Genomic DNA, 11,073 nt, shown 5'->3' with positions numbered 1-11,073 from the left:
CTCGACCTACGAAGTTTCGTCATTACGTCGGAACTGATTACGTAGAACTGGTTGGCGAGCGGAGCAAACTAATATGTGGTCACATGGTGCGATAAAATGACTTTGTTTACATTCGCCAGTTGTATGCCACTTTGGACTGCGCTACATTCGCTAACTGTTTGCCCTTCATTATAGCTCCCAAGTGTAAGTCAGACTCTTCTGATGGCAGCGCTTTGAAGAAAAGGAAAGCCATCTCCATGGAAGTGAAATTAGATATAATAAAACGCTTGGAACATGACTTTTTTGAAGAACTGATCGATATCATGGTGCACATAACTTTTTCAGCTCAAAATACTCCAAACATGGTTTATTACACCATGACCTGGTGTAAGGGCTTTTCTAAATGGGCTGTTTTGCTCTGAACACCAATGAGCTGCTACTGTCCCCGCCCCTTTCAGGAAGAAGACTGTCTGCATCTGTGATTGACAGCCCGAGATGAACAACTATTAGAGGAAGATAAGGTGACGCTCTGGCTTTTTTTTTTTTTTTTTTTAAAAGTTGTGAGGCTAACTCGTTGTGCTGAAGCCATCCATTATCCATTATCTATACACCGCTTAATCCTCATTAGGGTCACGGGGGGGACTGGAGTCTATCCCAGCTGACTCAGGCGAAGGCAGGGGACACCCTAGACAGGTCGCCAGTCTGTCACAGGGCTACATACAGAGACAAACAATCACTCTCACATTCACACCTATGGGCAATTTAGAATAATCAATTAACCTCAGCATATTTTTGGACTGTGGGAGGAAGCCGGAGTACCCGGAGAAAACCCACGCATGCACAGGGAGAACATGCAAACTCCATGCAGAAAGATCCCGGGAAAGCCGGGACGCGAACCAGGGATCTTCTCGCTGCAAGGCGAAAGTGCTAATCACTACACCACTGTGCAGCCCTTGTGCTGAAGCTTCATATCTTAATGGCTTTTATTTCCACCTCCAAGTTTATACCAACCACAAAACACAATGAATATGGATTTTCACAATAGCTCAAGAGCTCAAACTGTAACTGTGCTTTGGAATTAGTCTTGTTTAATCATGTAAAGGTGTGCCTTAGAAATAATTGTTCCAATAAACTGAATATAATAGAAATAGAAATAGAGTCCAGGAAGGAGATATATGTTCTGGTGAGGAAAAAAGCCCACAAAAAATGCAATACAACACCTTAAATAAATAACTAAGAATAATAATCAGCTGCATATGTTGCTGTCAAAAAGTCTGTCCATAACCTGATGAGAACTTGTCTAAAGCCAACAGCTTACAATAAAACAATAAAATGTGTTTTGATCACTACTCAGCTGTTGCCATGATATGTTTATTACCTTAATAACTGAAAGAAATTATGGGGAAACACCAACACACACAATAATGTCACGGCAGCAGATATCTTGCTGTGACACTGTTAACTGGTAAAAAATAATCTCTAAAACACTGTGACAGAAAAATAGTTTGACTTAAAGTAAACAAATCCACTTTTATGAACAGCCAAATAACATTCGAGCATTTTTGATCTACTACATCATTTTATTTTTGATCGTAATGACAGATAGCCCCTGATGTTGTTTTGGCAGTGTATTTTGGGTCATTATCTTGCTGCATGATGAAGAATCTCCCAATCAGTTTGGCTGCATCTTTCTTTCAATTGACTTCAGAGTTCACTTTGCTGCTGCCATCATGTGTTACATCATCAGTGAAGATTAATGAGCAGAAGAAGTCATGCAAGCCCAAGCCATGACATTACTTCCACTGTGTTTCACAGATGAGCTGGTATGTCTGGAATCATGAGCAGATCCTTTCTTTCTCCAAATTTTAGCCTTTCCATCACTTTAGTAACGGTTCATCTTTGACTTATCCCTCCATAAGAGTTTGTCCCAGAATTTTTAAGGCTCATCTCTGAACTTTTTGGCAAATTCCAGAAGGTCCTTCCTATTCTTCTTGCTAATGGGTAGTGTAGCTTCTGTGCTTCTGTTCATGAAGTCTTCTGTGAACAGTAAATTGTGATTCCTTCACTCCTGCCCTCTGGAGGTTGTTGCTAATGTCACTAACAGTAGTTTTAGGGTCTTTCTTTACAGCTCTCACAATGTTTCTGTCATCAACTGCTGCTGTCTTCCTTGGTCTAGTCCACCAGTGGTTTCTTTCTACTTCAGGACATTCCAAATGGTTGTACTGGTTATGGCCAATGTTTGTGCAATGGCTCTGATTGATTTTCCATCTTCTCTCAGCTTCACAATGGCTTGTTTTTCACCCATAGACAACTCTCTGGTTTTCATGTTGGTTACACCTCTAACTATAGATGCAGTCTGCACAGGCAAAACCCAGATCTGGAACTGAATGTAGACATTAAGCGCTATTTATTGTTTGAATAATCAGTATAATAGGACACACGAGGGCAACAAAACACGTCAGTCACATGTTCCAATGCTTTTGCTCACATGAAAAATGGGTGGGTTCAAACAAAAGGTGCTGTCTTCTAAGTTGTGTATCAGATCCAGATGTAAGCACCTGGACATAAAAGCTGAAATGTTGATCTCTCATCTCATATGCATCGTTTGATGTCAAACCCAAATGTTTTCAGTCTACAGCAAAAATAAAGGAATTGACCTCACTGTGTCAATATTTTTGGAGGGGACTGCATTTATTGATTACATTTTGTGATAAATTCAATTGATTTGGTTTAATTTTGACAAACGTACACATAACATACAAGTTCAAATATTTAAAGAAAAATGAGAGAACAGATAGACATTGAAGGCAAAACAGAAGTTAAAATGTTATTTTAAAAACACAGGTTGTGCGTAATACAGGATGAAAACAATCAAATCTGAAAGTTACAGTTGAACATAAAGCTGTCAGAGATGTGTAGTAAAAAGTACAAATTTTCCTTCAGAAATGTAAAGTATGACATAACAATAAATGGAAATGTTCTGTATTTTATTGTTGAGTTTTAGAGAGCTCAGTTTCTGCTTTAAAGATCACTTACAACGCAGACAATGAAGTTTGTTTATATTCTTTTTCATAGAGCTCAAGAATCTCCTAACTCCTCAGAAAAGACATCTGGTTGTCAAATCCTCCAGGAATAAAATGCACATCGGAGAGAAATCATCTTGATAATGAAAAGTAGCACAGCTGCATTGAGAACGGATGTTTGGCAGATGATTGTTGAGGCGGCGTTTGAAGTCCAGTCCAACAATATGTGCTTTGATGTATATAATTCATAATGAGACGTTCATGTTGTGTTTTAAGAGTTTAGATTTGCAGTAACAGGGGATTGAAAGGTGTTTTTCTGACAGTTTTTGATCCGATAAATGTGTTTCAAAGCATCAAGTTCCTGGTTTTTGTATTTTTGGATGCTGATCACATGATGTTATTCCCTCACTGCTGGATTGATCGGGCTTTAAAGGACGAGTGACTCACTCCTAAACTGAAATACATTCACTTGCAATATGAACTGTTTCCCTCTGAACCAGTAATCTGATAAAGCAGCATATATTTGATGTCTAGATTTATCTTGAAAGGGTTTTAGTGATCATAATGTCTGATAATCAATCACTTTGTGCTGCAGGAGAGTTGAGTCTTTGTGTCGAGGTTCATGTGTAAACAATGCCGTTGTTTCAGGGACTCATGCAGGAATATGAGTCATAGTTTTGATGTTTGCATTAGAAAAACCTCAGATACACCTAAGTTGGAGCTGGAATAGTTAGTTAATCTATCTACGGTTTTTCTCTATGACTGGGTCTGTAGGTCCAGATTGAAACAGCTATTGAATGGATTATTATGAAGTTTTTTTAGATATTGTGCTGATTTTTTTTTTTTTAAACCTCCTTCCTTTATGATGACAAGAAGGTCAAACTTGTTTTCATTTGTCTGGTGAAATATTTCCAGCATCCTAACTTGAATGAATATTGAAGGGTTGTTTAATGATTTTAGACATTCTAATGGCTCCTGTTGATTCCCTGAATTGTTGTTTTTGATGGAGATGCCTTGACAACAACTGAACAATTTGCACAGATCCTGCACATTGTAAATGTTTATATTACTAATTATTTATTCATGTTTTATAATATCTTGGATTTGTTACACTTGCCTCTTATTTGATTTGGAACACTTACTGATTTGACTTTCACATTTGTTTTTTTTTCATAATCTTCCACCCCTATTTCAGACTTTTCAAGGTCAGATTCCTAATTTGTGAAAACCTGATTCTGATTTTGTACAGACGCGTCCCTGTCGGCCTGAATCGCTGTATTTTTCCTTAGTTTTCATCTAGCACCGCCATCAGGTCTAAATTCTTCAAAGCTCTGGCTTTTGACCAAAAAAACTAAACCCCATTAGTCTCATCTTTATTTTATGATCATTAGCAAATGTTAACATGTTAAAAATGTATGTAAATTACATCAGCTTCACAAAGGAATACTAGCACTTAGCTCAGAGCAGCATGACTGGGTCAATATATAGTCGAGGGACTTTTGAAGTCCATGGGATGTATCTTGCATACATTTTTTTAAAGTAAAAAAAACTAATGTTTTAATGTTCATTATGATCATGTCTTTATATTTCCATAATTATTTATTATAGAAACAATCACTTATTAATAAAAAATGACTGGATATCACTAAAATGTCAACTAAAAATCCATCCCAATTTAGTAACAACCACCTTCTAAATAGCTAAACAATAATAAAATGAGTTTATTCAAAAATGATTTTGATTGTGTTCTTTTTATTAAGTTGAGATAATCATGATAGATTATTCTTTTTGGCAATATATCAAATTGTATATGGAAAATAACAAATTGTATCTTTGTCCGAGAAATGACTTTCAACTAAGTTATCCATTATAAAAACACCTCTCAGGGAAGTGTGTTGATTCCAGATCACATGACCTGCTCCACATGATGTCATTTCCTCCTGAAGAAAAGTTGGCAAGACTCCAAGGCTTTTTGAGTTATTCAATTCAATTCAATTCAATTCAATTTTATTTATATAGCGCCAATTACAGTCAAATTGTCTCGAGACGCTTTACAGAACCCATATGCCTGACCCCCAGAGCAAGCCAAAAGGCGACAGTGGCAAGGAAAACACCCTTTTAACAGGGAAAAAAACCTCGAGCAGAACCCGGCTCTAATGTGGGGGGACCCATCTGCCTGCTGGCCGGGCGGGTTGAGAGGGACAGAAGAGGTGGAGAGGTAGAGATAGAGGGGTAGAGATAGAGGGATACAGATAGAGGGGTAGAGATAGAGAGGTGGGGGGGTGGGACACAAGGACCATAAAACAATATAAAGTAGTGTGTGTGAATCAAGTGTGGATTTATCTCATGTCAAGAGGCTTAATACGATATCTTTTTAAGTAACTTTCAATTTCAATTTTACTCAATTGTATATATATTATTTAGAAGAATCTTTGTCTAAAAATGCCATGTGGTGTTTGGTTATAGGTGGCCATGTTGATTTTAGGCCTGAAACCAGCAAAAATGTCAACTATGGTACAAAAAGTCCCGCAATTATATATTGACCTTACTGCAGACTGTCTGCCTTCTTCAGCCGAACACTTTGCTCTTCACTTGGCTGGTTAGCAAACATTGCTTTTGTCCCTACATGTAATTTATGTAGGCGTGGCACATTATTGGTGGTATCTAGATATTCCCTGCAGCTGGTCATCCACTTTAGGTATTTCCTCTGTCATTGTGTGTCTGCTGATTGCCTGTGACTGCGACGTGACAAAGGCCCACATGAAAGAGCCAGAAGACGCCCAGCTGGTCATGTTCACTGACTGAATGGATCAGATGAGTGTCTCTTACTGCATATCTTCCTCATTACAGCAGCTAAATATGGACGCTGACTTCATGATCCTCTAATGACTTACAACTACAAATATCATTTCATGAGCTGAACACTGAGGACAGTGTTGCCAAACTAAAGGTTCCTCCCTTTATTCGTGCAAACAAATTAAAAAGTTATTACCACAGTCATAAACTAGAGATATGAAAGTTATGAGAGGCAGGGCTGAAATTAAACGGTGAATAGAATTAGAGGCAGCGTTTATTTGAATAGTCTCCAGTGAACGCTGACATATTGTTGTTTAAACTCATCATACACAGCCTTAACTGGATAGTATTCTTATTTTCAGGGTATTATTTTCAATGTGGGGTCTCTCCCTTAAAAATCAATCAGTGCTTCCCACCTGGCCCCCTCAGAATCAGATAATTTTTTTCGTACAAGAACTTTCATATATTTGATGACTCCACGCAAAATTTTACCTTCACATGATGCATGTTTTTTAGAGTTACAGGCCCTTGAAATACATAGCGGGAGGTCAAGATTTTGTATGTTTTAAAAGCATTTCTGGGCCCCCCCTAACTCCAGCTGTCACCGTCTAAAGCCAAAATGTTGTTTTTATTCAGTATCATGGGATATATCATAGTTTAACGCCTTTGATTTCTGAAGCAGATTTGGTTGCAGTTTTCTTCCAGAGATCTGCTTTTCATCCCTGAATGAAAGTGTTATGTGGCTATTTAATGTACTGAAGTTATGAAGGACCCACTCCTATTTACTAAAAGGACCTGTTACTATAAAAATATCCATTTTCTGGAGCTAAAACTTGGCATGGCTTTGTTAAATATACTTAAAACCAGCTGGTTCTGAGGGGGGCAGTCTAAATGATCAATCTTAACTATTTGTTTAAATTATACATCAGTCCAAATATGCATTGCTGTTATTTATATAACACATTTTAAACAACAGTCACTGAGCCAAAGTGCTCTCCACTAGAGAAATAAGACTGCTGTTACAAATTTACCAGACAAGTTTAAATATTAAGGTTAAGGCCCTTCAGTGTTTTGTGATTTATGATGTGAAAAACGATGAAGACAAGATTTTACTCAGTGTTGCTGCATGTTTTACAGACTGCAAAAGCCCTTGAGGTAAATTTGTGATCATGATTTTGGGCTATGTAATTAAAATGAGCCCTACTTGGCAGACAAACAGTAGCTCACTTTAGAAAAACACACTTAAATGTGTCTGTTGTACCTGTTTGGCCTGTTGGGCAGAAGCAACAGATGTAATGTGGAGTATATATGCTGCTTTAACATCCTCAATGGATTTGGAAATATTTCCCCTTTAGAAAGTCTGTTTATATATTTGATTACTATATAACATAATAACATAATATGTGCTTCATCTGTTTGACCAGTAATAGGAACAAGGATGGAAAAAAGAGAAAGAGGAGCAGAAATGTGACAGGAGTGTCCACCTTCAGCTTTCTGAGACCAAGTGCAGCTGTTCTGTTTTCCTTCTCCACATCCTGCACGTTTCTGTAACCTTTTGTAGCTGCAGAAAAGCTGGAATAAGTGGGATTTAACCGTCCTGTTGTCCTCATTTACGGGCACCAAAAAATGTTTCCTTGTCTGAAAAAAATCCAAAAAGTCAGCAAAACAATCCCCCAAATTTCTGGACATTTGCAAAACCTTCAGGAAGAAAATTCCAATAATTCCTTAAAAGTTTCCATTAAAAGTTTTTTTTTTTTTTTTTTAAATCACCCAAATTTGGCAAGAAAATATTTTTTAAAAATTAGTAAAAATCTTCCAAAAAAATCCTAAAAATATCTAAAGTGATTATGTATATATAGGTAAAACTTTTAGTATTTTCTTTAAGAACATTCACAAAAAAATCAACCAAAATCCAGCGAAATTCGCTGGATTTTGGTTGATATTTTTTTTGTGAATGTTCTTAAGAAACATTTTTAACATTTCTTTTTTTCCATCAAAAAATGTTCAAAGATTACTCAGAAATGTTGAAAATGTGGACATCAGAAGTTTCACTGAGAATTATTTTTTTTCTCCACATTTTCAAACTTTAAAACGGGTCAATTTTGACCCGCAGGATGACACGAGGGTTAACTGTTTGTCAGCTCAGAGCAAACACTTTAGAAATCTGACATTTTATTTCCATGTGAAGTAAATTTTGCTGCTTGTTTGAAGGAAGCGTTTTCTAGATGAAAACAAATTACTCCCTGAAACTATTCAAAAGTAGTTTCTTTTCAAATGAGAGGAGGCTATTAAGAAAGTTAGTAAGACTTCGACCCTGTTAGCCCCTGTATCAGGACCAGGCTGTATATTTTTATTGCTAGTTTTTAAATCCTTCACCTTTCCCCATCTCACATTATTAAGCTTCTCACTTCTTCTGACTCCTTCTCTCTCCTGTTCAACTCCTCACATTCAAGCTTCACAAACCTCTGACCTGGATTCATCAGTAAAAAGGCTTTTTTCCCCCTTCATCCACTGTAAAATGCTAGCAGCTGCACCTCAAGTGTTTGGTCTTATTCCTCCTCCTGAGAAGTATTTTAGAGATTCAACACCAGAAGCCACTAGACAGCTTCTTTGACAGGACGTCTGCTGATTGGAGTCTTGACTTCTGTCTCTGTAATGAAGTTGATCCAGTGTCCACGAAGTGTTCTCGAGCCTTTTGCACCGTTCCTTTACAGACCTTCAGTCCCGCCAGGATTTGATGCTGAGAAAGCTCCTCTTGGCAAAGAATAATATTCTGACTTCTGATACTTTATGTAGCTCTGCTGAAATGTTTCCTACTATCACAATTGCTGCTGAACAAGCAATATTCTGCTGGAAGCGTGATGCACAGATATATTTACAGCTGGTGAAAAGGGCTGCAGGTTGACTAATTTAACCCTCGTGTTGTCCTGTGGGTCAGAATTAACCCATTTTAAAATTTAAAAATGTGGGGAAAAAATATGTTTTCACAGTGAAACTTCTGATGTCCACATTTTCAACATTTTTGGGAAATTTTTGAACATTTTTTGGTGGAAAAAAAAAAGAAATGTTAAAAATGTTTCTTTAAGAATATTCACCAAAATCCAGTGAATTTCGCTGGATTTTGGTTGATTTTTATGTGAATGTTCTTCAAGAAAATATTAGAAGTTTTACTGATATATATATATATATATATATATATATATATATATATATATATATATATATATATATATATATATATATATATAAAAAATAAATAACTTTAGATATTTTTAGGATTTTTTGGAAGATTTTTACTCATTTTTTGAAAAGATTTACAAGAATTTTCTTGCCAAACCTCGGGCATTTTTTTTTTTTTTTAAAATAAAACTTTTAAGGAATTATTGGAATTTTCTTCCTAAAGGTTTTGCAAATGTTCAGAAATTTGGGGAATTTTGTTGCTGAATTTTTGGATTTTTTTCAGACAAGGAAATAATATTTTTTGGTGCCCATAAATGAAGACAACAAGAGGGTTAAACAATCCTCTAATGAATCGTCTAAACGCTGGAAGGCCAAGAAATGAGGCTGAATCTTTATTATTTTTTCTTCATTTTACATGTTTGACACCCTTGTTCTAACATGTAACATGACTTTGTAAAATGTATAAATTACAGAGAAGACATTAACTGCAAATTTTAAATTTGTAAAACTCCAAATTTTAAATAATTTCTAGACCATGACAAGTTGTTTTGATCATAAAGTAAAATACTAGATTGCTCACTGTTCTGTTGTCATTTTGTTTGTCATTTTTGTAATATTTTATCCAGTTTTTGGCTTTTTTTTGGTCTGACTTGTGTTTTGTTTCCTTTTTGTCTCGCTTGTGTTCTTTGTCTTATTTTTGTCATTTATTGTTTTGCTTTAGTCATTGTTGTATCGTTTTTGACATTTTGTTTCACGCTTTTGTCATTTTTTGTCTTGTGTCGTTCATCCAATTTTTTCTTTTTTTTGTTTTGTGTCTTGTGTTTTGTCTATTTTTTTGTTACTTTGTTTCTTGCTTTTGTGGTTTTGTCTCATTTTTGTAATATTTTGTCTTGTTTTTGTTATTTTGTCTTTTCTAAAGTACTGTACCATTCAGTTCCATTCATACCTATGAATAAATGTCTTGTGCCTTTCAGATACACTCTGATCTGTAAGTTGTAACGTGTAAATGATAAACTGAACTGAGGCTGAATGTTGCTGAAATTTGTATTTATTTTCCTTAACAAATTTCGGTTTGTTCATAATGTTTTGTAAAAAGATAGTTCCTTAAATGTGAATATTTTCAGAGAGTACTTTTTTGCACTAAAACAAAGGAAACATTTGGAGTTGAGATGACTTATAGGTTATTATGCTCTGATTTTACTGGTCTGGTCCACTCCAGAACAAATTGGGCTGAATGTGAATGTGAACTACAGTGAGTTTGATGCCCCTGTGTTCGAATTTTGAAGCTTTAAAATGGCAGCAGCTTCCAGTGAAAAAACTGAATTCTTCTTCTGTTTCATTCACTGAGCTTCACTCCCTGCTGTTCCCCTTCAGACAGAGATCTACAGGGAACATGTGCCCTCTACTGTAACTGTTGTAAGTGGTTCAACAGTCTGATAAAATACCTCTAATGACGTTACGGCATGTGTTTGGACTCTGGTAGGATTGACTCTCTTCATGTGTCACAGTCCCGATGTTCATCCTTTGAGATCTGGGCCTGCATTTCTGTGGTTTCTACACTTAACAATACTATTAAGTACCAACTTTGAAGTGTAAGATATGAACAATAGATCGCATTTATCAAGTGACTTATCCAACTTACTGCCAGGAGTAAGTCTTAGGTGATCATATGATTGATCTCATGCATAGCAAGAGAAGGAAAGCCCTTCAGAGACAATCATTCCTTGTATTTTAAAAGTCCTTGCGGTTTATTTAGAGCAACGCCCCTCTCAAATTCATTAATTCAAAACGGTAAAATAAATATAAAAGCAACCAATCCTCAATGCTTTCTACTCTCTGACAGCTGAATGATCAATTGAGCTCTATTTGTATTCACTGATTGTTGAAGTGCAAGAACCTCACATTTGTACTTTCGTGCAGTACTTGAGTAAATGTACGTTCAACTAGGCGTCTTTATTCATCAGAACATCTGGTTTCAGATGCCAACCTTAAAAACAGAATTTCAACGGTCAGAATAAATACAAAGATGAATTTCTGAGTGTATTTAAATTATGTGTGTGAGGACATCTAGTGGTTTCTTTCTACCATGTTCAAG

The sequence above is a fragment of the Amphiprion ocellaris genome, chromosome 8, assembly GCF_022539595.1.
Source record: "Amphiprion ocellaris isolate individual 3 ecotype Okinawa chromosome 8, ASM2253959v1, whole genome shotgun sequence".
Taxonomy (NCBI): Eukaryota; Metazoa; Chordata; class Actinopteri; family Pomacentridae; genus Amphiprion; species Amphiprion ocellaris.
The sequence above is the reverse complement of the archived record's forward strand: the minus strand, read 5'-3'. Positions refer to the sequence as shown.